Here is a 26914-nt window from a genome sequence, read left to right on the forward strand (position 1 = left end):
GAATAATCATTTAAATGAAAATTAAAAATAATTTACCGTGAGATATTAAAATAATATTCTACATGTGTTAAAGTTTAAGAAAAAGGGATTTTATTTAAAATTTTATTTAATGTATTTATTTATCTGATTTATTATACCGTATTCTATCTTATTTCTAGGAAATATACTATAAATGAATTTAAGCCAAATAGTCGCTTTTTTAGAGTTAAATTTTAATTAGGGGAGCTTTATGTTACACTTATGTTAAGTCAGCCCTTATTTATAAATTATAAGGTATTTTGTATTAATCAATTTTTAATTTAAGCTAGCATAAAATCAAAAATATTTAAATGTTGAGTTCTGCTTTTCTTTTTTTTTTTTATGGCTGTCCACTTCGTTCTTTCATTGTTAATTTTGTTTCTTAGAGTTTTCTCTCGAATCCCAGTTTGGTTACAGAAGATTTTCATATCATCGGACTCTAAATAAAAAAAAAACCTTTGTATATGTATATATATACAGGGTGACCAGAAAAAACGGAGACAAAATTTAATATGTCCTGATAATAAAGTTTTTTACGATATCCAATTAATTTTATTGGTTTTCGGATTCTCCATGTTTTTATGTTTAGTATATATATGTTCTTAGCTTCATATCTCTAAAATATATGATATTTTTAGAATGTCAAATATACGTAGGGCAATTTTGGAGTTGTTTCGTAAAGGAATGCGTCATTGTGATATTGTTCGCTTGCTTAATGTGCCTAAGCAAATTGTGTCCAAGGCCGTCAATCGTTTCAAGGAGCTCGGCCACGATGGTCGCCGTCCAGGAATGGTAGAAGACGCACCGTCAACACGTCCGCCAACCGCCAGATCATCAGGAAGCGAGTCAAACGAAATTCGAGGGTCTCCATGCGAAAAATCGCCCGTGAAACCGGAATGAAATGTGAATCGGTGCGACAAATGGGAAAAAGGGAGCTTAACCTCATGCCTTACAAGCTCCAAAAAGTTTAATTGCTCACCGATGAAAACAAACGTGTGCGGCTCCAGAGATGTTGCCAACTCAAGCGTTGGGCCACTGCTCAGCGATGGGAGCGCATCCTGTTCACAGACGAGAAGCTGTTTACCGTCGAGCAGGCATACAACCACCAAAACGACAGGTGCTGGTCCGCTGAGGCTCCCGGCACGTCGGCCATTGTCGAACACCGCCAAAATCCGCAGTCCGACATGGTCTGGGGCGGAATCTGCGCTAGCGGTAAGACCCCCCTCGTTTACGTGGATCAAGGAGTCAAAATCAACCAAGAAGTCTACCGAGGCGACATTCTCGAGACTGTGGTACTTCCGTGGGCCCAACAGCGATTCGGCGACGTGAATTGGACGTTCCAATTCACATCGTCGAAGTGCTGCTGACTCTGCCCCTGCTCACAAGGCGAAAACGACTCAATACTGGTGTCGGACCCATTTTCCAGACTTCATCGCGTCTTCGGAAAGGCCGCCCTACTCGCCGGATTCCAACCCGATGGATTACAGCGTGTGGTCAATTTTGGAGGCCAGGGCCTGTGCCACACGCCACATAAGTTTGGAGTCGCTGAAGCAATCGCTGCGCCGGGAATAGGATCGATTGTCGCCAGAAGACCTGCAACCCATCGCTGAAAATTTCAAGACGCGTTTGGGCTTATGTATCGCCGCGGGAGGAGGCCACTTCGAAACCGGCTGAGTATATTATTGCGGAAGGTCCATGTTGTTGTTATTCATCGTTGTTTTACTTGATTTTTGTTGGTTTGATAAAAAATGATTAAAAATGTTTCTCTCCGTTTTTTCTGGTTACCCTGTATATATGCATAAAGATTACATATACATATATATATATATATATATATATATATATATATATATATATATATATATATATATATATATATATATATATATATATATATATATATATATATATATATATATATATATATATATATATATATATATATGCTTTGCTAGTATATAAATATATATACATGTATATATCTTTGAACCCAATAAAATACGTAAGAGTTATGAATATAGAGCAAAAGATCTTTTATTGTTTTAATTTTACATAATTGTGTAAAATTAAAACATTAAAAGATCTATTGCTCTATTTAATATATATGTAGTTGTAAAATTGACAGTTTTTATGTAAATAATTATTTAAAAACAATTAACTGTGTTAACTTATTTTACTCACTGGGCCATCCTAGGTTTTTATCTCTAATATATTTTCCAAACATTTCCTCCAATAATTCTTCTTGTTCTGTTGACCAGTGAGTATATACTCTTTCTGAATAAAACATATAGTTAAAAATTAATTAACTTCACAAAAAAATTGTTTTAAAAATTATTGAATTTTATTATTTAATAATCAAAATAACTATTTTTAAATAACGTTTAAAAAAATTAAATCTCACTCGATATTTTGACATATCAACACATTAATTGAGATTTCAGTACAAAAATTGACAAATCCAATAATGAATCTAAACTATTCTTTAATAAATTCCTGTTTAATTTACAAAGTAGTATAGTTATAAGTAGATCAAACTGTGTTATTGGTTTGGAAAGAAAGTTCTTTTGCATTTGCGAGTAGAGGTAATTCACTTGATATAAAATGTAAGATCAGAAATTTCATATTCAACACTGCATCTTGTCTGAGTTCCAGGTCGTTCATTCTGCTGGTGAGGCCAAACATAACATATGGCAAGTTCTAGACCAAGATAGCATTATCAAATGCACATATCAAATTTAGTTTCAACGTTTTTAGTCATTTCGAACTCGAGGATCGTTCAGAGTTTGGTCGTCCAACTGAAGTTGATTCTGAAGCGTTGCGCAAACTGGTGGATGAGGATCCAAGACTCAGTAGTGGTGTATAGCCTCCAAACTTTGATGTTCTCACACATCAGTGCTGTACTGTCTTCATTGATTGGGAAAGGTTCTGAAGTTGGGGATTAGGGTTCCCCACAGTCTGACACTTCATGACAATGACATACGCTTGGAGATCTGCACATTCTTGCCATCCATAAAGCAACGCTTTGACCGGTTAGATCATTTATTCACTGGCGATGAGAAGTGGGTGCTTTATGTAAACCACACATGAAGGTAGATTGACACTAAAACAGATCCCAAAAAAAGAAGGTCATGTGTTAGTGTTATGGGATGTACATGGATTTACTAAGCCAACGTTTCTAAATTTTTCGAGGCGCAGCCAGGCAGCTTCAAGAAGGATGGGATCCATTTTTTTCTCACTTTCATTCCAATCCAATAAATGCTGAATATTTTAAAAGCTTAAACGAACTGTTGAAATCAAGGTAAAAGGAAGCGGGGAAGGGGAGAGGTTTGTGAAGTCACAAAAGGGACATGTTTCCTCTCCCTTCAATATTTTATAAAAAAATCTAGTGTCTAATCTTTTAACAAACAATATTCTTTAAACACGTTTTAGCCATTTGTTTAGTAAAACATAAACAATTTACATGTTTAAATTTAAGCAGTTTATTTACATTTATTTACATGTTTAAATTTAAGCAGTTATCAGATTTGATATACTTTAAATTATAAGATTCAAAGTGAAATGAAATAAAGGTTTCGTTAGTACATGAAAAATATGTAAACTTACCTTCTAATTTTTGAGCGGAAGAACTAGCCAGTTCCTCACTTGAGTTGTAAAATTCTTTAAAGATATATTGCCTTTTTAACGGTTTTTCTAGATGCAAAGGCTATTAAATATAACTATTAAATTTTATATAATCAAATGATAAGAAGGTTAAGAAACGTAATTATTAAAATTAAATCCTTTTAAAATAAAAATTTTTCATTAATGAAAATCAAAACTTGCCAGTTAAATGATCAGCAGGGTCATTCTCAATTTCATTTTTTTCTCCATCAGCATCTGCTACTCAAAGTGAAATATAAACGTAGATGTAGTTCTTTTATTAAAAAAAAAAGTTCAAAATTTGAAAATGAATATAAAATTTTACCTATTTGAATAAAACTGGCTTTCTTGCGTTTAAGATCCATTTTTCCGTTACCTCCTGTAATGTTAACAAATATTGTAACAACCATTTCAGAAAAAGTTTTATAAAACTTTATTTTAGAAAAAGTGGAAAGCGAAAGTATTATAGAAAACCATAAGTTCTGCTTCTTTCCCGATTCAATCTCAACTAACCTCCGAGAGAAATAAATATTTTTTTATCGAACAAAGCTTTACAAAAGAAATAATTAACTCTAGTTCTAATCAACTAATTGAAAACTTATTTCTATTGAGGTATTTTAAAGAGTGACAACCAGAATTAGTCATTTTCAATTTTGCTGATAAAAAGTAGTTTTTCATTTTGTTAATTTAAAAGTAAACGCTTTTTTTCTAGTTTTAAATATCATATAATTTTTCAGTTTTTAATTTCAGAACTTCAACATGTGGTAAAGAAAGTAATATATACCTGTATCAATAGCCAATAAGTGTTTTCCTGTAGACAGTATTTGTTGATGAGCGGCTGGTGCTTGATAAATGTTTTCATTTATATCTTTGCTATGGCCAAAATGTTTAAACACTAAACTTTTTTCAAAATCACTTAGATTTATTGCAGCCATAAGGGTGCTCAATCTATGTCTATTTGTTGTACCAGTTAATCTGGACTTGTTTATTATTGGCAATTTATCACAAACATTGGTTAAACTATGCCAGCCTAAGCAATGCTTTTCTGAACTGTGACAACTTGGAAAAGCATAAACATTAGACTCAAGAATTCCAACTTCCTTTCTAATAACTGGATCACATAAAATTTCCATAGCTCGGACAGTATCTTCAGGGATTAGAACAGGCACAAGATGATTTGAACCTTTGCCACTTTGGTAGGTAATTTTCAGGTTTGTTTCTGTTAGTTCTTCAGAACGTTGATCATCTAGCCATGCACCATTTGCAGCTTCAGTCCACTCACGTAACAAGAGACGGGCAGGCTCACCGCCACGCCTGCCATTAAATAGCACAAGCCTTGTACATGCAACATCACGTAACTCAACGTATGCATGAAGATCCCATAGCACAAAATTATCATTTTCGTACTTTTTCATGACAGATATTGTATGATCACGAATCATTCTAATATCTGATTCAATTGGGAGTTTAGATGGTTTTTTTAAGTTTACATTTCTTCTTTCATTTAAATCATAAGTGGCATCTCCAAATATTTCTTCTTTGCGAAGTTCTAAAAGAACTACAAAGTCAGAAATTGATTTAGCTGAATCATCATTGTCTTTAGCTAAAAAACTCCCGATACATTTTTTTGCACTACCAGAAATTAAGTAATATAATGCGGCTTTTAACCCAGACTTTTGTTTTTCGGAATATGTATCTGTATAAACCTCAATTGCAAGTTTTAAAGAATTAAAATTATGGCGAAGAAACATATCGGCAGCATTGCAATAAACTTCCTTAACTTGATTGTATTTGAAATAGGAATAAAGATGACTAAGTCACCTCATGTCATTTCTAACAGAGTTTTGAACTTCGCTTTTCTTACTAAGTTTTCTTCTTACTTTTTCGTATAGTAGCGACCCAATCATCAAAATTGTTTGGTCACTTTTTGCAATGATACCGATAGGATCATCTCTAATTACTTGCAAGATTTCAGTTTTAAAACTTTCATTGAGTCCTTCTTGTGATTTATCAGCAAGGATTTCAACTGGTATTGCACATTTTGAAGTCGAAGAGTCTTTTCCACATACCTTCATGTGACGGGAGTAGTATGATTTTGAATAAAAGCCATGACACAACAAGCACATTACAAGACTTTCACACTTTCGCTGACTCCGCTCTCTTTCAAAACGAGGAATTTTTAAGTTAATTTGTTCCAGATTAAATTTATGAATACCGTTTCTTTTAAAACACTGAAATAGCCGGTTACGCTCTATTTTCGGTTTTTGTAAAGCGATTTTCACTTCTTCGTTATTTTTATGTTTTTTTGTAATATGTCATGAAAGTCTACGAAATGATTTACCACATATAAAACATTTTTATTTTAATGGGGCCCTAAAAAATAACATGAAACTTGGTATGCAATTGTATTCATTGGTAAGACTAAAATCAGCTAGCTAATATTGCTAAACTTACTTTCTTAACTTTTTGTGTGTTTTTATTTACTACTTCTTCGTTAACCATTTCGTCTTTATTATGTGATGTACCCGTGAAATATAAGTTTTCGGGAATTTCTGTTGAAAGCAAGGAGATCTCGGAATCTTTTCTTGAAGTCTATACATATATGTATATATACAGGGTGACCACAAAGTATCCGCACAGATAAAGAGCTTAATAAAAAGCATGTAGAAAGTATTTGGAACACAAATTTTATTTTAAAACATTTATTGAACTATAACAATTATGATTCAAAGATTGAATTCGAATTTTCCTCCATCAGCAAAATAACAGGCCTGTAGGCGTCTCGGGAATGCTTCGACGGTGGCGAGCAAGTAGGCAGGGTCCAGAGAATCCCAAGCTTTCAGTAGTGATTTTTTTAAACTTTCAATATTTTTATGCGGCTTTTGGCATGCCTTTCCTTCTAGGACGCTCCAGACTGAGAAATCCATCGGGTTAAGATCGGGGCTCGATGGCGGCCATTGAGAAAAGTTGATAAAATCAGGAAAAGTTGCCGCACAAAAATCCTGAACTGTCTTCTTTTTATGGGCTGGAGCTCCATCTTGCATGAACGTCCAAATACGATTTCCAAGTTCTTTTTGAGCCCAAGGAACAATTTATAAGTAAATAAATAAGAAAATAAATAAGAAAATACATAAGTGCTTTTATGCTTATATTTTCACAAGATGAAACCGTCTCGTGTGCGGATACTTTGTGGTCACCCTGTATGTATATATATATATATATATATATATATATATATATATATATATATATATATATATATATATATATATATATATATATATATTCATATAAATATATATAAATATACTTATAGAATTCATTTAAAAAAATTTTCATTAAACTATTTTTTTTTTTACCTGAGATTCCAATATATCATTAACTGTAGTATTTGAATGACTTGACCCAGGATTTGTTGAACTACTTATAAAGACCTAAAATAACACGAAATAAAAATTAAAGAATTTATATTAAACTTAAACTTTGCCTCTAAAGGAGAAATCAGTTCATTTTTTAACCTGAGTTTCTTCTGAAAGACCATTAACAACACTACTAAGTTCACTTAATCCACGGTTCGTTGAACCAATGATTATATTCTAAAATAAAAGAAAGCGTTGTTTTGAATAAAGTTAGGAATTCTTTGAAAAAAAAAAGTTATATTTGTTAATTAAATTTGAAACCTGAGACTCTCCAACTTTTTCTTCTTCCCATTCATCATTGATGAGATTACTTACTTCAATAATTTCAATACTCTTTGAATTACTAATAACGTTCTAAAGTAATGCGAAAAATCACTTTAAGAAGTTTAAGAAATTAGTCAAAGAATGCAAGACTCATTAAGATCCATAACATAATTTTGATTCTAAAAGTGGCTTGTATTATTTTTCACCTGAGATTCCGCTGATATATCATTTACCGTACTGCCTACATGACTTGACTCAGGATGTACTGAATTATTGATAAAGTTCTGAAATTACACCAAAGCTTATCTAAATAATCTTTTTAAATATTAAAACAACTTTGTTATGTTTAATTTAAAACAACTAAATTTAGTTTTTCTTTATAAACAACTCTATTAGAAAACAATTAAGAGTCAGTTTTAAAAAAAATACCTGGACAAAAGTACTGATAACAAAGTCAATTACATCATCAGCTTCCGTTGCCATTAAATTTGAATCACTTTTATTATTGTTCTGTTAAGAAATAATAAATGACTTTTTTTTAATTCAAAACATTTCGTCCCAAGGTAACAAGAAAAATTCAAAATTTTTTTTTTTTGTTTATCTTCTTCGATTTGGATTATTAAGAAAACTAGACGGCGATTAGTGAATTGCCTGATGGGATGTTTTTTTTTTTTTTGTTTTTAATTAGTCAAGATTGTGTGTTACAAAGAGCGAGCAAAAACAACCTTAAATAAATGGCCATGGTCCTTGTGCTGAAGAAGTAAAATGATGCAAATTGATGATAGTCCTCAAAATAAGCTGTAAATATCATTATGCAAAGTTTGTCTTCGATACAAAAATAATTAAGTAAAAGTTCAAAATAATTTCAAATACATTAAATAAAAAAAGTTTTCAAAAATTACCTCCGTGATTGGAAAACTGGTTTTATTGCCATCAACTAAACCAACTACTTGATTATTCGATTCTTGTTCTGTAATTAAATATGATTCAGGTTAATTGCTATTTATCAGTTGTTTATAGATTTTTAATCTTAATTTTTTAATTAAAAACCATACATATAAGATTCCCAAATCTAGTTGAGAAAATAAAATTGTTGTTCATTTACCATTTTGTTTTGTTTCTTTAGAAGTTTTTAGTTACTTTTTATACTCCGCATTAAATGACTAACTATAAATTAGGCCTAATACAAAATAAAGTTTATAAACTATATCCTATTAGAATAAAGCACCCTTTAAAGTGCTATGAAAAAAAGGAGAGATTGGAAACTGGAGAAGTTTTTGTTGAAAAAATTTTCTTATCATTTAGAAATGGCGACCATGTAAAGTTTACAATATTTTCTTTTTGGAGAAATGTCAACTTCACATGGTTATAACTTTTAAAAACTAATTTCTTCACTTAACACGAGTTTTTCACATGAATTCTAGTCTAATTTAAAACAGTACGGGTTGTTGTTTTTTTAACGTCATTTTTGTTTCAAGTTAAAACAAATTTTTTTCTTTAAACAACTAAACAACAAATTTTGTTCTTTTAAAGAAACACATCTTACGGACCGTATGGATACATTCACGCGTGTTTTTAAAGAAAAATTTTGAATTATCAGCATTACATTGTATCAATTGAAGAGTATGGCGCGGAAGTCAAAAGTATTTTTACTTTCAAAATACTATTAAGTTTTCATAATATTTAATAAATTTTTATTACATATGCTAAGTTATTTAATTGTTAACTAACTTTTTAATATGAAAGTAATTTTCAGAAATTATTTGGGTAAGTCACATAAAGTTAATTTTTATTATTACTTTCCGACTTTGATATAAACTTAAATTCATCTTTGTCAGCCTCAAAAAAAGATTGAGTTTAAATAGGATATTGAAAAATGTAATAATTGGCGGCCAAAAACTCACAGAATATTTGCGAATTGAATTTTTCAATTTTTCACATGAAATCTGCGAATTAAATTTTTCAAATTTTTTATTTGAATAAATCTTATTTCACAAACATATTTGCTTTAAAATAAATGTCTTTTTTTAAACAAAAACTATATTTTCTAAATAATATGCATTATGAAAATTAAAAATACTTTTTTTACTGTTATTAAATTTTACTCTGAATACTAAAAAAAATTTTTACACTAACTTTTTCTTTTTCCTTCTTTAAACTTTTGGTACACCATCTTTTCCTTCATAAAACATAAAAGTTAATGCTTCTATCAACTTTTACAACTAAAAGAGTTCTTTAAAAAAGAAATCAACTTATAAACGAAATGTAAATCAAAGTATTTATTTTGAATGTGTTTTAAAAAAACAAAATTCCACTCACAGCTGCATGCCACTCCAGATTATTTTCCCCATAAGAATAGGTAATTTCTTCAAATTTTTCAATCTTTCTTATTGAGAAAAGGCAAAGAAATGGGATGTTTTTTATGGTTAATTTTTGCATTTTACAGTTGGTGAAATATTTAGAATCATTAACTAGCCTCCCAAGAGAACCATCGTCTTCAGTTGCATCAATACTAAATATTTTAATAAAAAAATTCTCAATTGGTTTAGAAAGTTTTACTTTAGAGGATCTTGAAAATCTCAATCTATTTTGATAGGCACAGTGAGTTTTCTGTTATATTTAAAATTTAGAAATATCCTCCATTATTAAAATTTAAAAATGAAAAAATCAGTAGTTTATATAGTTTAATAATATTTTTTGCTTAAAAAATGCTATCTTGCCAGTATGCTTCATCATTGTGTTTGAAACTAAAGACATAAGACCCATAGCCTTCATTTGCGTATATTTCTTCAAGCTCCTTCATTTGATTCTTTTTTTTTAACACTCCTCGGTAAACGGTAACAAATTCATCTTTGCCAATTTCTGTTTTAGTGAAGATTCCGTATCCTAAATGGTTTGTGCTTCTTTAAATATTATACTAATTAAATTTATATCATTTAGAAAAATATATTATACCAAAATATATTGTACCAAAAAATGTATTGCTATATCATTTAACAAACTTATAACTTATCCTACCTTTGTATTCATCTATGTATCGTTTTTCAAGATTTTTAGGATCAGATTTGCTATTGTAAAACTTTACTGCATTATCATTTTGAATAAAGCGAGCCTTTTTCTGTGATAACTTAAACAAAAACATAGTTTATTTAAAAGTAGAAAATATTTAACCACAATTCGCAGAATGGATTAAAACTCCTTAGTTTTTGGTAATTTCATATTAGTTATTGGTAGCTTCAGGATTGTTTTGTCCAACTGTTGTTTTAAGCACCAGATAAAGCTTACAAGTTACGAAGTAGTGAAAAAATAGGTGAAGCAATAAATTAAACTTTTCCAGTGTTCCAGAGGCTATAAGTATATTCCATTTTTTTATGATCTCTGGTTTAATATGTGTAATTATAAGTGTAATAGTTTTAGTGTAATCATTTTATTTAGCTATTTTCTGAAAGAAGTAGTTAACTAGAAAGTAAAAATTTTAAGGTATATAATAAGCTACTCTCTTTTATAAAAATTGCAAATTTACAGACTGGTTTTAAATAAAGCTCAGACTGAATTTCTAAATAACCATACACAAATGAGTTGACTTTCTTTGAGTAAAGTAAAAATTGATCCATATTTTTTTGTATGGACATAAATTTGTGGCTAATTTTTTGATGTTATCATGTAAAAGGTTTTGTTTTTCAACTTAGAAATTGTTACTGTCAAAGTTTTTGTTTACTTGTATTTTGGTTCTTTCTTTTTTAAATTTAATCATTTAAATTCATTACTTTTAGTTAATAAAAGTGAAGAAAGTAGTTAAAGGTACAAATATTGCAAATATTTCTGAATTTAATCAAAGTTTTCATTAATGATAATGACATTTAAATTAATTCATGTTAATGTCACTTGATTTTAAAGTAAATTCAGTTTTATTAATACTTAAGCAAAATGGGCTCTTGAATTCTAGATAAAACAAGAAATAGTGCTTTATGATTTCAATAATTCAATTATTTTATTTTAGGATGGTAAAGATAAAACCCTTCCAAAGAAAATGTGCTTATGAAAATATTTGATGGTTAAAAAAGTTGTTTTAATATTAAAATTTCTTTATACCTGTCTACGTTCATTGAGAGGATAGGTTTTTTTTGTTGGTTTTATTTTCATTGCTTGAGGCTGTTTTTTGTTTCTTCTATCTTTATTTAAGGTTAGTAGAATCTAAGAAAAAAGAATTTAAGTTGGAAGATTTCCTTTCTCTTTAATTTTATTAACTTCAAATTTTTTTCCATCCTACTTGAAAATTCCAATAATCCTACCTTATTAATATTGTTTCTGACTTCTGGATCTGAGTCCCAGGCATTGCAAATCATTTTCAAAACCCAAAGTTCATCATTAAAAGTGTAAAGTTGTTTCAAATCGTTTATATTAGGTCGTTTATATTGACGCAGTGCCTCTATTAGGAGAGAATCATTAAGAATAGGTATTATATTGACCCAAGGGCTATCATATCCAGAAAGAACTTCGTAAGATGACATTGCCCATGAATAAATGTCTGACTTAAAAGATGGGCCTTTAACTTCCTGTTTTCAGATTTCCGGTGCTGTGTAAGCTAAAGTCATTCCCAATAAAAAAGATTTATTCGTTAGGGTGGCATTAATAGTGTCCTGTATTAATGAAATGTCATCAAAGTCGGATAATTTAACACATAGTTTGCTCAATGTTCCAGTGACCAAAAGGTTAGATGGTTTAAAGTCTCTGTGTATAACACCGCTGTCGTGTAATGTTTTTAAACCCATGGCAGCTTGTTTGATGATGTCTAACCTCTCATTTAATACGTAATGATCGTTGTCATTAAAAATTTTGATCAGTTGAGATACATTGTTTATACATTCATCTCCAACATTTACTCCACAGTACTCAAATATAAATGTTGATGGTCGTAATGAATATCCTCTAAACACTACGAGATGAGGGCAAACTAGTTTGCGTAATTTATCTGCTACCTGCAGTGTTTTCTTCTTGGATAGTGGTTGCTTAAAGATTTTTACAGCAAGCGGCTCTCCTTTTAGCTCAAATTTAAAAATAGATGCGGATGTCCCTTCGCCTATCTTTATACTGAAACTGAGCGGAATATTTATCAAAAAATCTTTCATTTTACATTCTAGATCCGACAGTGATTTTAATGAGAATGTAGCCATTATCTAAAATTAAAATAAATTATTAACTAAAGTATGGTGATTTTTTATTCATACTTATGAAATATCTGTTTCAATATCTTTTTTTATGAAAAATTCAAAGTGGAATTTTTCTCAAATGTGATTTTTCAATGACAATTAAAAAATTTGGAAACGAAATTTGATGATTTGTAAAATAAATAAAAAAATTAAAGAGTGCAAATTAAAAAACATGGTTAACAATGGTTTTTATTTGCAATATCGGTTTTACTTTGCAATTTTACGATTGCCCCCTGAAAGTTCTTTACGCTCCACCGGCGGGCGCGCGCCCCACTTTGGGAATCACTGACGTATCACTAACCATCGGAGTCTCGTTACGGGTAGTATTGTGTGGTCACAGGATAGGTCATTTTTTACAATAAAGATACAGAATTGGGATCGGTTTCGGAAGGACTGATTTTTTTGATAACTTCGAAGTACCGTGTATGGTATTATCGTACATACGAGACTTCTGCGACTTATGCTTACCTAACACCAATACGTTTTTTTTTTTTTTGAACAATCAGTTTTTAAGTGAGAACTAGTAGCTTTAACTAAACTGTTAATTTTTGCTATTTTAACTTCATTTTTTATGATACATGATAACGAAATTTTTTTTTTTAATGTTTATGTTTCGTCTGGTTAGAATTATTTTGTTCTATCTCCCATTTTAAACGTTGAAAGAAAGTCTTAGATTTTTTTCTTTAAGTAAAGATTACTTAAAATTTTACAATTACTTTTTTAAAAAGTAACTTATTTTTAAAATAATTTATGTTTAAAGAAACTATTTAGGAAAAAAAAATTTAAAAATAAAATGTATTTTAAAAGTGATCATTACTTAGTAAAATTAAAAATTCCTTTTCTCCCAACGTTTAAAATGGGAGATAGAACAGAATAATTCTAACCTGACGGTTTGCAAAAAAAAGAGGTTTAGTTCACTAATAATTTGTTATTGTAAACTCAAAATATATTTTACTTGTTTTTTTTTAATTAAGAATAAAATATGAAGTTTTTTATGTAGGGGAGAGGGGGGCGGGGAGCTTTGAGCGTTTTTTAAACGTTTTTTATAAATCAATATTTTAATTATTCGAAGCACTTTTTTTCTTCTGAATAGTCAAAACAATGAATAAGGAATAAAACTGTATTGTTTTAATGAGTTCTGAGCTAAACATTAAGTTAGAATTCTTATTCCTTGAATATGCGTGAAAATGTTTAAAGCTGCCCCAACTTGAGGGAGCTTTGAATACACCTGGGGCAGCTTTGAATTATCTTTGGCAAATGAAAAGTGATTAAATTCTTTTTTTTTAAACAGACCATTGATTTATTTTTAAATTTTATTAAGTTTAAGTTTCTAATAGTAAAAATCAGTTATTTTCTCTATACTATCTTATAATCACTCTAAAGAGTTGATTAAACGAAAGTTATATAAAGCTATTTAAGCTGTAAATAGAGGCAAATTAAAAAAAATAATAAAACTTACAAATATAACTAAACCTTAACCCTTTTTACTCCTTTGTCGAGTTTGGCTCGACATATTGCTTCAACCAACTCCTATGTCGAGTTAGACTCGACATTTTAGTAACACAAAATTTAAAAATAATTTTAATTATCAAATGTATTTTTTTTTTCTTTTAAATACTTAATATCTATAATATATAATCTCATTCTGAATATTCCGAATATGCAAAATACATATATTTTGTCAAGATTTTCCTTTTAGGTAATTAAAAAAAATTAGGAGTTCAAAGGGTTAAAATTCAAAAAAATACGATTATACCGGTAAATGAAAATGGATTAAGTTCTTTTGCTCGTTCATTTGTCAAGCCATAATTCGTTTTAGAGCTTCTTACTTGGTAGTCTCTTAACATTATTTCCTCGTTTTTACTAAATACTTATGCGACAGTATATTTAGTTGTCAAACCTAACTTGGTCTTAAATAATAAATTTTTACACTTCTTTATTCTCGTTTAGCCTCATTTATCCATTTGCAACTTGGAGAACAGCATTTCTTACATTTTCCTCTATGACTTCTGTCACTCTCTTTTTTTTATAATTTCAAAGTAATCAAAATTCAGGCTGTAATAATCAAGCAATAAAATACGAGAAATTTAAACAGCGATTCAAAGGTGCCCCATTCATTTGATTCAAAACTGCCCCAAAATCATTTTAGATAATAAACAATCATTTTTCCGAACAAAATTATCTCAATTATTGACATTTTCTGTTTAATTGTAAATGTTATGAATTATCTTAAAATGATATTAAACATCTCACGGATTAGAAACGCGGTCAGAAAAATCTTACAACTTTATGTCGAAATGTTTACGATTTGTCCTCAAAAACAAACCATCACATATTTTGTCCAGTTAATGCCAAATGGCTGGAAAGACAGATGACAGCTGCAACGGTAAATTTTATCTTTACAAAATATTTAGCTTTATTAAGTTTAAATTCAAAAACGCAATAAAAATTCATTTTTTTAAAGCTGCCCCCCTTCAAAGCTGCCCCCCTCCCCTCTATTTAAAAATATTTTAAATTTGCAAAAATAACTTTTACCTTAATAAAGAAAAAAGTTTTTTACTTTCGCTTCACGTTTTGATTGAATGAAAGACACGTTTAAAAATCATGTTCTCGCAAAAATAGCCGAAATTTATAAAAACTGGTTTGGGCAGTTGTTAATATTCTAAAGTTCGATATTCGAATTTCTAAGAAATATTTCTATAAAGACTATCTTTAAAAAAATGTTGAAATATGTTAATATTTACATTTTTTCAAAAACTGTAAATATTAACATACTCTTCAAGGTCTAAATAAGTTCATGTTTTTTTGGTAAATATTTTTGAGTTCTCACTTCAAGTTTTTGAAAAAATGTCGTTGATAATGTTCACGTCATCGTGAGGGAAAGTTCGAATTGTTTAGCAAGTCGAATTGTTTCATTGACGTTTGTCGCCACCGATTTAATTATAAGTTTATCAAGCCTTAGAGTGTCTTTGCTTATCGCGTAGAACTATGGGGAAAAGTCAAAAAATTATTTTCTAAAGTAAAACATTAACAAAGTTTCAAATTAAACACACACATGTTTCAAAATAAAGCATATTAAACTGTAAGAAGTTTTTATCACTAACTATGGCACCACGTTGCCACAACAACTTGGAAATAAAGAAAAAATTTAACTAGTTCCCACTTCCTGGCAAAGATTGCAGTCGATTAAAATAATATTTTTAGCTGATTTTTTCTTTAAAGTTTAAAGATAGATCTACCCAAATAGCAACGTTTATGCGGCTCAACAACGATTCGGTTCTGACTGCGGAACATGACCAGGTCTGGCGTAGTACCGCAATGCACATCGGCTCAAATATGGTCCAGGTATTTAATGTCCCGTAATTGGGACATTAAATACCTGGACCATGTGAACATGTATGACGGTAAATTTTTAGTTTGTGCTGCCAAAATAAATAACTAAAAATTGAACTGAAACTAAATAGTTCGATATTTTGACTGAATTTTTAATAAAGAAAAGAAAAACGAATATATCCTGAAATGATTATTAAATTCTCCAACGTTATAATACATACACATTCTTATATTACTACTCTACAACCTTGTTGTTGCAACCAACAATTAACAGAGCTGTATAATCATCTTATTTACTAACATGTAGTAATACATATCAGAAATATAAAACTACAAATTTTTATGACGCAAATTTTGATTTAAAAAATGAAATAATAATGAAAACTGAAACTTAATTGAAAATAAATATAAATTAATTGAAAATAGACGTAAATTACATTATAGATAAGTGAAATAAATATATCTTTTTAAAAATCATCAATAAAAAAAGAAACCATTGCATCACAAAATGCATTCGACAAATAATTTTATATAATTTTGCAATTTCAATCACAATATAAAAAAAGTCTACTTGATGTTTTGAAAAATATCATACAACTTTCACGATTCCGTAGGTGTTTAAAAGTTTTAATCGATAAAAGCTACATTTTTTCTTCAGACAGAAAAATCATACTTCCAGATTTGCATTCTTACTAAACTTAAATTCTTTTAAATTTTAAATAATAATAAGGAATTAGCTTTTGTTACGGTTTTGATTAAGATTCTAATTTAATGCTTGAGTTTAAAGTCATTTCTTTTTATTGAAAAGATTTTCACGATATGTTAAAGAAAACCAATAAAAAATCAACTAAAATAAAATCAAATAATATGATTTAGTAAATTTTAGTTAAAAATGATCTTTCTGGATAAATTATTAAGTTATTAGATTAAAGTAACGTTGACTAAAAATTTATCATTGCTTTTCTCAATTAATGAAATTGTTTTTTTATTTTATTGTTTTTGTCAAATCACTATTAAAAATAAAATTTTAATATTTAATGTAAATATTTATTTTATTGATAGATTTTTTTAATTTTATTCAGCTGTAAGTCGAAAATGTAAGCTGAAGTTATTTAAAACCAATCTTAAAAAATGAAAATGAATTTAAAGTAAACTGTTAAGATAAATTTTCTGATTATTTCTTAATTACTACTTATCTTTTCTGTAGCTATTGTTTTCTTTATCATTGTATATGTTTAGTTATAAATAATGGTTTTTATTAGTGTACATATTTAGTATAATTAATGGTTTTTTATTATGAAAAGCGATTAAAATATAAATTTGGTTTTAAATAAACATAATTCTCTAAAATGAGTTTCACGTGTTAAAAAAGAATAACGTGAGTTCGTTTTGTGCCAAATAAGTAAGGAACGACTTTCGTTACTTAATATTGATGTTAATATATTCAGTGTTAATAAAAATATTGCAAAACACAATCCATTGCAAATAGTGATTCACTAGTAAATTGCAGTGATGTGTAAATTCTATTAAAAGTTCAACCAGAATAAGTAGAATAGAGAATTTCTTTGGGTGAGGTGTGTTATGTACATTTTAGTTTTAATATTCAAAACTTTCATAAAGGTAATCAATGACATTTAGGAAAAAGTTTTTAGTTTCATCTTGTGCTTCACTACAAATATTTTATAAACTTGAAGTTCGAATATCGAAAATCCTAATATTTTTCAGATCATTCTTACGGATAAGCACAGTGTCAATTACTGTTTTCAATTACTAAATACTCTTTTAATTTTAGTATTCATTAGTTCATCATTCTAAGCAATGACATAAAATGAAATAAAAAATACTAAGCACCAGAATTTACATACACTTTTTTAATGTTTTGAATATTTTCTCAGCGTGTTGTCTCACAGTAGCGGAACTTTACACTTAAGAGTGGTTAAAAGAGGATTGAATTGGGCAAAATTTCAATTTTTACTAAAGATAAAGCTAAAGATTTTTGATGAACAAAAGACATTTTAAACATTTTTATATGAAGTTTGAACTGAAGTTTTTACATTGCGAGGATAGAGTATTAAATTAAAAACAACGATCGGAATAGACGTACATACAATGACTCGTAAACCTGCTATATAAATAAATGACAAAACAGAAAGAGAAGTTAAAAAAGAAGAAAAGTTAAAAACAAAAAAAGAAAAGAAGAGAAGTTAAAAACAACGACTGGGAAAAGACGTACACACGATGACTCTTCAATATATCATGTAAGTAAATGATAAAGCGGAAAGAAGAAAAGTTAAAAACAACTGAGAAGAGACGTAAACACAAAAACTCATCACCCCGTCATGTAAATAAATGATGAATAGGTATCGAAAACAAGCAAACACTGTAAAAGCTCAAAAAAAAAAAGGTTTATGGAGAGGGAGACGGAGATTTACAGAGGTAAAATAGATAGTTTTAAAGGGAAGTAAAAAAGAATTTTGAAAAAAGTTTTTTGAGAAGAATTTTTAGAGAGAGAATTTTTGTGGTTGAAGAGTTTTTGGATAAACAAGAAGTTTTATTAGTGAACAAAAGAGAAAAAGAAGAAGTAACTTTTGATAAACAGAAGAAGTAAAGAATTAAACAGAAATCAGAAGAAAAATTTAAAATAAGTAAGCAAAACTTTTGCCGTTTCAAATAAAAAAGAAGAAGAAATAGAGAAGTAATTGATAAAAACAGTAAAACACTTCAAAAAGAATAAGAAAATATTACTTGTATTTTATAAACGCAATGAATAAAAAAGTGCTAACCTAACTACACAAAAATAGAACATTTATTGAGTTGTATTGTAGAATAAAATATACTGAAGACGGTAAACACAACCTTAACCCTTTAACGATTAACCTCGCCCAGTTTTAACCAAATAGCCCAAAGACCTCGCGCTTTTCTAACCAAACAGTCTCCAGACCCTCAACCTACACTGTAAAAAAAAAAAGGTTTCGCAAAAGGTTTTTTACACGCGGTGTGTAAAAACCAAAAGGTTTTCTAGTGGTAGAAAACCTTATGCGAGTGTAAAAAACTTTTTGCGAAACCCTTTTTTTTTTACAGTGTGCTATAAACTCGTTGAGCTTTTAAAATATCAGTTTAATTAACACCCTAACGCCAGTTCCTTTTTAACTCGCCATAACATTCAAATTTATGGAAAGTATTTGATATAGAAGCTTACGTAACGAAACAAACTCATTTAAGTTTACGAAAATAAAGTTTATCGCCGTGCTTATTAGAAATTTGACGGAAATCTTTAAAGTACCAAATATCTTTTAACAGTAATATATTAAGGTTACAAATTAAAGTTATTAATAGTTTTAAGATATTTTAAACTTCCTTTTTTTTTTTTTTGTAAAACATTTTATCTTATATGTTAGCAGGTTTTGAAATTGAATTTATTTACTTTTTCTCTCTTTTAATACTTAAGAAACGTTTAGTACTAGAAATGTAAAAAAGTACTCTTAAAATAAGAAACTTTTTAGTGCTGGCCCGTTTGCTTAGTTTCTTATAAAAAAAAACAACGCGTATTATGTTAACAACGCGGAGACATTCAAATACCGCTAATTAAATATGCATCGGAGGCAGCTGTCAGTTATTTACTTTGCTAGCCAATGCCGTGAAAGTAACTGATACTTGCGAATCGATGATTTTTTAGTGGACGAATGTTACTATAATTTTAATTTAAAATTAAACTTTTCATCAAGCTCTCCTAAATAAAAATCGCTGTATTGGTAACACTGCATTGCGAAATTTCTTTTTTGGTCTTAATGAAATCCAAATAGCTCTTCTACAAAAATATTTCCAGATTGGTAACAGGTTGATCAAAAGGAAATTGGTGCAATTGTAATTTTTATTGTTTTTAATGTGATTTTTTTTAAATATGCAATAGGTTTGTATGTTAAAAATAGTCAGATTAAATTTAATTTTTATTTTGATAGTTGTTTGTTATTTAGCGTAGCTTTATTTTCTTCACTAGATATTATTTTGCATAAAAACCCTGCTCTATGACTGTTAAAAATAAATGGTAATGCATACAGTAATATTTAAGCAATAAAAAGTGATCTTTTAGTTATAAATTTTTTAAATAAAAATACAATTCTATTTAGTAAATAAATGTAGTAAAAATTTAGTAAAAAAATTTAGTCAAAAAAATGATATTTAGTAAAAAATATTTATTACAACATTTGTTGGACCATTGAGGAGGGCTTTTGGAACCAAGAGGCTGTTTTAGAAAGAAAGGGGGAGGGGGGGGGAGGAATTATATTTCCACTTAAAAATTAAAAAACAAATTCACAATAAAAATCAACAAGTGTTGAACAAAAACTTGAAAAAAACCATTACATAACGCTAGTGTAGCAAACAGAATTTATGAACTAAAAATGAAGATTAAAAATATCTCTGATTTTAAAAACATTAACTCATGGTAGGGAGCTTAGGCAATTTTTATAGCCGATGTAAATCTTTTTTATTTAAAATGCATTGGATTCCTTAATATATTTTATTTTCAAAATGGTTTCAACCACTTCTGTAGCTTATTTAGTTCCAAAGATATTCGTGTTTTAATATTTTCAATTCATATACTTTTATGAAATATTTCCTTAACGTTTCTCGTTAAACTTTTGGCGCCCAAAAAAAAAAAAACTTTATCTTTTTTTTTTCTTGCGTAAAAAGTTGCGTTAACAATAATTATCTTAAGACGGGGGAAATTTATAAAATTTCCACTTAGAAAACAAAAAAACCCACCCTATTAGACTGCCAAAAACAAACAAAAAAACTGATTGACATAATAAATGAATAGTTGCAGCATCTGTTTTTATGTGGGGGCGAAAGAATTAGCTTAATTTACTTGTATATAAACAAAACTGAAACATTTAAAGTTAAATAACTTTATCAATTCTAAAGCAAAACGATGTCCCCCAAAAATTATTGTAGTGCAACCTTTTCTAAAAAAAATAACATTTGTATATACATATATACTATTTATTTTCATGGGTGGGTTTTCATTCTTCGACACCTACATAAAATCATTTGTTGCGTTTTTTGGACGAAGTTTTTCAAAAACGTTCGATATATTTTTTTCCGCGATAAAATGTCACGTGACAAAACTCCCTACTCATGGCCGTAGACAACTTATTTAATCTGGGGGGGGGGGGGGGCTAGAAAGTGTAGGGGCGCAAATAACATGTCTCTTAACAATAAAACTCTGCAGAAATACAGAGCCATTTTAAAAAATGTGTCGTGCTTTACTTTAATTCAAAAAAGGCCCATTTTTTAAGGTATCAGTTTCATATTTTGCTTATGATTTAACTACTTAAGCTGTAGCGGAGTTACACCATTGGCGAAGTATGTAGAGTAAATCAGTTTTAAACAGGCCATAGCGTATTTGGGTCGCTCTTCCAAAAAGCAAACTTACAATCGAACCAAAAGTTCCAGTAAATAAATAAAAATTTTTAAATTAGATTTTTTTTTATAAAAAGAAGTAAAACAATAGCTCCATTTATTTTCTGCTTTTTCTTAAACAAATAACTTACATACAGTCCGAAATTATTCTTTCTTTTTTTATTTTGGGTTCTTATCCTGAGAATGATAAAGTTTTAAGAGAAAAAACGTTTAATATCATTTTGCGCAAAACAACAAAACAAAATTTCAATTCTAGTGGTATATTTTATTTTTAACGGAACTAACAGTATAAATGAAAATTTCTAAAAAAGCAAATAAGTTAATTTTCTGGTTTAATGCAAGAACAAGGATGAAGAAAAATCTTCATCTGAGTGTGGCTTTCATTGGTTTCCATGCAATGACTGGATTTCAACATGCTAGGATTTTCCCCAATATATATAAAAATTAACTTTAGTAACACAAACAGTTAAACATAATAATTCTTCTTAAATAAAAATGTTAATGTCTTGAAAAGTTGAAGAACCAACATAAAAAAATTAATGATGACGAAACGAAGAGCCAAAAGGAGATTTTTCTTGATGCGTTTAAGGCCTGAAAATAAAACAAAATGTTAACCGTACTATTTTTAACAATTTCTTCATTATTTTTCCAAATATCTCATACTTTTCCGTGTCAATTCTTCCGTGGAAGAATTATTTATTACGTAATAAAAAAACCATGACTATAAAACAATAAAAAACCTAATTTGTACTAGTCGGCTGGAAAGAATTTGGCTAAAATTAAAGTTAAAATACAATTTTAGACTTATCAAAGTTTAAAATTTTAGTTTATTAAACGTTTATTGTGTAAATACTAAGCAGATAGCAATTCAACATAAAATGTTTTTTGAATCGGGTAAAATCGGTTGTACCCGAGAATGAACCACAAAATATTTAAGAAGATTTTATTTAATAATATATTATATAAATTACAATTAATATATTTAATAAAATTCTATAGAAGTTTTGGTATACTCTTTTTACAATACAAGACTTTACTTATAAATAGTTTTATTAGAAATTTCCCGAATTTTAAATTGCTAATTCAGGATAATTTCTTAGCAATAAGGTTTTTAGTTTCCGCTCATTGTGGTATTTTATTGGTACTATTACATAAGACATACGTTCGCAAATGTTCTTTTGATAATTAATCCGTACCAAATTTTATGTTGAATCGCTGTCTTAGGTCTTCCGAATCCCTTTCATTTGCAGAAAAATGGTGGTTTCCTTTTTTTTGATCCCGTTAACTTTGATTTTCAATATCTAAAGTTGCCCAATTTACCATTCTGGCTCCCCTTCCCCCTCCCATTATGTTTCAGTAAAATAGATTCAATCATTAAATATTAGTTGTACCCTATTTCAAGGGTACAAGAGTATATAGTCGGCAACTGGACTATTAAAACATTTATCAAATTTTGACAATAAAATAATTTTTTTTATTACAATAACTATATTGTTATTGTATTACAAAGACGAATTACAATACAATAATTATTGTTGTTGTAGTGGGTCATTACAATAGATTTTTTTTCAGATATTGTTATTGTTTTATAAAAATGAATTGCAATACAATATTTATTGTTATTGTATTACAGAATTACAATAGTTGTAAATCACAAGTATTGTTATTGTTTCTAAATTATGTTAATACAATAACAATAATTATTGTTACTATTATTGTGTTCGTTACAATTACAATAGTCCTTACCCTATTAAAAGTGTTCTTCAGAACTATGACTTTTTTAGCAAAAATACCGCTGTTCATAAATTTAAAATGGTACCATTAACAATGATATATTATATATACTAGATGTCTAACTTCGATCCGAAATGTGAAGCCGTGGGAGCCATTTCTAATTCGGGCAAAAACGTGCATTTTTAACTTTTATTTCGCACGTCGGATATAGTTTTTGCCCTTATTACAAACGGCGGATATAGTTTTTGCCCTTATTACAAATGGCGGATATAGTTTTTGCCTTTATTACAAATGGTGGATTCAATTTGTAAACAAAAAGAGCGGCTTCACTTTTCGTCCAATAAAATCCCGCAAGTTAGACATCTAATATATATAATATATCATTGACCATTAATTAGAGCACATTTTTTTCTATCTTTTGGTATATTGTTTGTGTAAATTTTTTATTAAAGATGAGTGACAGCGAAGAAAGTTTTACAAGCGAAGAATATTTAAGTAGCAGTGATGATAGTTTATTTGATGAAGGCACAATATTTTACTGGTGTACCAGGACCCAAACATACTATTTCACCAGAGTCAAAGCCCAATGACTATGTTGACTTATTTTTCACAATAGAATTTTTGGAAAATTTAGTAAATTAATGGGATTAAATGGGAGATCCACAGCTCTTTTGTGTACCTGTCAGAGCGTAAGACAATAAAGTTGACTACAAAAGTTGCCTTTTCTTTATTTGGCAGGGCTATTCTAAACAGCTACCTATTGTATAAGCTTAACACTAATGAACGTAAGCCCATGTCTAGAATAAGTTTTATGATGGCAGTTGTGGAAAGTTTAGCTGGATGGTATGAACCAGTAAAAGCAGTTACAAAAAGACGAACATCTAGGGAGATGGAAGTGGCTAGAAGTACATTGGTACCATATCCACTTCCTCAACACACAGCAATTAACAATCCTTTATATGGTCATAACCTTGTTAAAATTGGTTCAGGAAAAAAAAAAAATTGTGTCGCTGGGCACCAAACCCGTGTCCGTACCAGTTGGCAGTGTAAGTCATGTTGTGTAGGACTGTGCCCTGGATGCTTTTCTAATTATCACACAACAGTTATGAATTAAATACATCACATTTCTTAATTTCTTTTAAAAACTACAAAAAATTAACTAAATCTCAAAATAGTTGTTTTTTGAGTTGTTTTTTTTTAGTTCAATTTCTCCGAACGGCGTTTAAATTTTATTCCGCGCTCAAAGGATTAAAAAAATTTGACGGCGCGTGTGTGACACGAGAAGATGCAATTGCAGTGTTCAAAGATCGAAAAGAAATGTTTGAGTGAGAGATTTCGAGGCTACTTTATGTCCAAGAGTTACGTGAAACAAGCAACATCTCTCAACGAAAATACATCACAAATAATATCCGCTGCTACCACAATAGATACAAATATTTATCATATTGATTTTAATTCGGAAAACAAAATCACTTTTTAAGGTAGTTCGACATCGTATCAAAATTTTTCTCTTCCATATACATTTATCGACTTAGTTGTTCAAGATATGAATGTCAAAAATCATATTTAGTAATAGTTAATAATAATAATAATAATAATAATAATAATAATAATAATAATAATAATAATAATAATAATAATAATAATAATAATAATAATAATAATAATAATAATAATAATAAAAATAATAATAATAATAATAATAATAATAATAACAATAATAATAAAAATAATAATAATAATAGTAATAGTAACTATAATAATAATAATAATAATAGTAATAATAATAATAATAATAATAATAATACTAATAATAATAATAATAATAATAATAATAATAATAATAATAATAATAATAATAATAATAATAATAATAATAATAATAATAATAATAGTAGTAATAGTAACTATAATAATAATAATAATAATAATAATAATAATAATAATAATAATAATAATAATAATAATAATAATAATAATAATAATAATAATAATAAATAATAATAATAATAATGATCGGTATCTGCGCTTTTACTACAAGTTTTTTGCGCTTTCGCTACGCATATGCGCTTTGGCTACAATTTTGCGCTTTTGTTACATGATTGCGTTTTTGCTACTTAAATGCGTTTTTGCTACCCCTTATTTGCGTTTTTGCGACTAAATTGCGTTTTTGCTACAAGCATGCGCATAAACAAATAATTTCCTCGCCATTTTGTTAAATACGAAGTGATGATTAAAGCTCTAACAGAAAGATATTAAAATCAGATATATTTACTATTTTTCTTTGAAAAGTGTATATACCTGATATTAAAATCAGATATATTTTTTTGTAATCTTTATTCATGTCAAAGTCATGAATAAAATGTTGAAAAGCTACGGAAATGTAAGTTGCATTACACTACTTTTTCAAACTTTCAATGTATGTTTATATATAAGTATATATATATATATATATATATATATATATATATATATATATATATATATATATATATATATATATATATATATATATATATATATGTATGTATATATATATATATATATATATACACTTATATATATACATATATATAAGTATATATATATGTGTATATATATGTATGTATATATATATACATATATATATAGTTTTAATAATATATACATGTGTACATATATATTATTATTATTTACAATTGTCTACTCCAAGTGAAAAGTTTAAAAGAAACCACCATAAACAGTTAAAGAAAATCATACCCAAACTTTAAAAACTAATCAGCTTGAAACCAAAAACGTGTACCTGTTTTTTTGTCTGGTGTAATCATCACATTAGAGTTTTTTTAGTTTTTATGTTATCAAGTAGATGTTCAAAACACTAATAATTTTATTGAAAACAATTTGTTTCATAGATTTTACACATGAATTTAAGATATAATACTCAATATGAGATTCATTTGCTTAATTAAAGCGTCAGTTTCTGGCCTAAATCGCTGCAGTTTGTTTTGAGATCAATAGCCATGGTAATCAACAGTTTGATGATGGAAAACATCAGAGTAGTGACACTGTTATGTAGAGATGCACAGGGCTCTGACTCAATGTATGGCTAAATTGAGTGATAAAGTGATACTAAATCTGATGAACTGGAAAACCATTGAATTATTCCCATTTAGTAGGTTTTCTTTTAGCCACTTCTGTGATTTTTTGCTGTATAAGGATGAAATCTGTCATTTTGGAAAACAATATTGACATTTTGAAGGTAAGTATAGCTGGTCTATTGCATAATTTATTTCTCTTGAATATTAAGAGACACATAAGGCATGTGCTATCTTCATCTCTGTTATTCCACTCATAAATATTTTTTCCTCATGACCAAACTTCTTTGACTTGCATTGTAGACAGTAGTTTTACCCAACTAATCTTACTATAATATCCTTAGTGTATTCTACTTTATTGTACTGCAGAGCTTATTGGTTGTCACGTGTAGATAAATGAGTAAGAAAGATGATTGCCACTATTAACAATTTAACTTTTACAATATTGAACAGAATAATAAATTACTTAAGTTTTGCAATTCTGTAAAAAACTTTCTCAATTTTTTACTGCTGGCAAATATTATGTTTTATGTTTCAAATATTATGTTTTACTGCAAATATTATGTTTTACTGCTGGCAAATATATGTTTTATGTTTCTTAAACTTATGGAAGTTTAAAACTATTGAACTTGAATTATATAAAACTCAAATTTTAAATAGTTAAAATTGTTAAGATAACAGTAATACCAGCAGGCTAAATTAAAATATTAATGTTGTCTTCTGTTCAGCCTGTACAATTTTGTTACTTTTTAAAATTTATTTAGTATTGATGCAACCTTTTTAAATTTTTGTGGACAATTTA

General features: G+C 28.4%; 2 pseudogenes across 1 annotated transcript; one reads left to right on the forward strand and one right to left on the reverse strand.

Annotated features, from left to right (window-relative positions):
* The window catches only part of LOC149880568 (uncharacterized), a 77830-nt pseudogene that overhangs the window by 18145 nt on the left and 32771 nt on the right, over positions 1-26914 (forward strand).
* LOC145195489 (uncharacterized) lies at positions 44-15857 on the reverse strand (annotated as a pseudogene). The gene is made up of 21 exons (XR_016445726.1): positions 15655-15857; positions 15381-15536; positions 11633-12517; positions 11433-11534; positions 10359-10467; positions 10061-10226; positions 9660-9852; positions 9477-9519; positions 8243-8310; positions 7770-7850; positions 7547-7624; positions 7338-7430; positions 7176-7253; positions 7017-7091; positions 6089-6249; positions 4442-6015; positions 3983-4036; positions 3841-3897; positions 3622-3708; positions 2200-2292; positions 44-457 (listed from the first exon to the last, which is right to left on the reverse strand). The product of XR_016445726.1 is annotated as an uncharacterized LOC145195489 (transcript).

This window comes from Hydra viridissima, unplaced genomic scaffold, assembly GCF_058129835.1.
Source record: "Hydra viridissima isolate aposymbiotic clone 2 unplaced genomic scaffold, HvirCarnegie_v1 scaffold_12, whole genome shotgun sequence".
Taxonomy (NCBI): Eukaryota; Metazoa; Cnidaria; class Hydrozoa; order Anthoathecata; family Hydridae; genus Hydra; species Hydra viridissima.